General features: G+C 44.0%; 1 long non-coding RNA gene across 1 annotated transcript in view; it reads left to right on the top strand.

Moving 5' to 3' along the window:
* The first annotated feature begins 1160 nt into the window (after nt 1-1160).
* Nucleotides 1161-1547, top strand: part of LOC107114934 — a 6176-nt gene continuing 5789 nt past the window's right edge. The window contains exon 1 of the long non-coding RNA XR_001482661.1: nt 1161-1223. This is a non-coding gene — a long non-coding RNA (uncharacterized LOC107114934). The remainder of the gene's footprint in view (nt 1224-1547) is intronic.

The raw sequence follows: 1547 nt of genomic DNA, 5'->3' as shown, positions 1-1547 counted from the left end.
CAAAAGCTAATGTGAATTGGGGGGGGAATAGAAAATTTGCAAATATTAATCCCAGCTACATTCTTCTTCGCTTTCAGGAAATAGATGTGAGAATAATATTTTTTTTAAAAGTTAGACATCGGAGATATGCATTGAAATGGATGAGACTTTGTTGTTGTTGTTCAATCGCACAGTCGAGTCCGACTCTTCATGACCCCATGGACCAGATCCCGCCAGGCCCTCCTGTCTTCCGCCGTCCTCTGAAGTTGGCTCAACTTCATGTTCGTTGCATCGATGACACTGTCTAACCATCTCATCCTTTGCCGTCCCCGTCTTCTTTGACCCTCAATCTTTCCCAGCATCAGGGTCTTCTCCAGGGAGTGCTCCCTTCTCATTGGGTGGCCAAAGTATTTGAGCTTCAGTTTCATTATCTGGCCTTCCAGGGAACAGTCAGGGTTGATTTCTTTTAGGATTGACTGATCTGTTCTTCTTGCAGTCCAAGGGACTCTCAAGAGTAAGGATGAAACTTACATGTGGACATTAGGTTTGCTTGTAGTATAGTTCACAGAATCACAGAGTTGGAAGGGGCCATAGAGGCCATCTAATCCAACCCCCTGCCCAATGCAGGACCAGCCTAGAGCATCCCTAACAAGTGTTTGTCCACTTTAAGGAGCCACTGCTTAAAGACTTCCCGCCCTTAATTTCAACCCATTCTTGGGAGTCCTCTCCTCTGCTGCCCACAGGAACAGCTCCCTGCCCTCATCTAAGGGAAAGCCCTTCCAATACTTCAGGAGAGCCATCCTGTCCCCCCTCAACCTCCTCTTCTCCAGACTGAACATTCCCAAGTCCCTCAGCTTGGAGTTTGAGTGTTAAACTATGCAATTAAGTAATTTTTTTAAATAATCCAAGATAGTTTCCCTTGTATACACTGGCTAGTTGGTATTAATTGTGTGACATTCCTGTTTACAGGAACATCGGTGCCACGGGAGAAGGATATGGGAGGGGGGGAAGGTGGAATTAAATTAGACTATGTGTCGTTGGCAAACCACAAATTATAATTAGTATGGAGGGGTTAAGATAAAGATAAGAAAACGAGCCAAAATTAATTAAAACCCCCCAGGCACAAAGGTTGTTTCCTATCATTAGCCTGTCAAAAAATAGGTATAAAAGAGCACATCCATCTTCAGGTTTTGTAGCGACTTCTCTCGGCGCGAGCTTCTTATTCCCTGTCTTTCAAAAACCAGGTAAGTACAATTTTGAGATTTTAAAAAAATCTTTGACGTTTAACTTTGTACAAATGAACGACGATGTATGCTTATATTCCAAGCAGTGTAGTGTAGTAGTTAAGAGTGCTGGACGGGGATCCGAGAGACCCAGATTCGAGTCCTACCACTGTCATGGAAGCTCACTGGGTGTCCTCCTGTCAGCCACTGTCTGTCTGCCTAGCATGCCTGACGGGGTGGCTGTTGTGAAGAAGAAGAAGAAGAAGAAGAAGAAGAAGAAGAAGAAGAAGAAGAAGAAGAAGAAGAAGAAGAAGAAGAAGAAGAAGAAGAAGAAGAAGAAGAAGA

This window comes from Gekko japonicus, unplaced genomic scaffold (assembly GCF_001447785.1).
Source record: "Gekko japonicus isolate JY-2015 unplaced genomic scaffold, Gekko_japonicus_V1.1 scaffold2998, whole genome shotgun sequence".
In the NCBI taxonomy this organism is placed as follows: Eukaryota; Metazoa; Chordata; class Lepidosauria; order Squamata; family Gekkonidae; genus Gekko; species Gekko japonicus.
The sequence above is the reverse complement of the archived record's forward strand: the minus strand, read 5'-3'. Positions and strand labels throughout refer to the sequence as shown.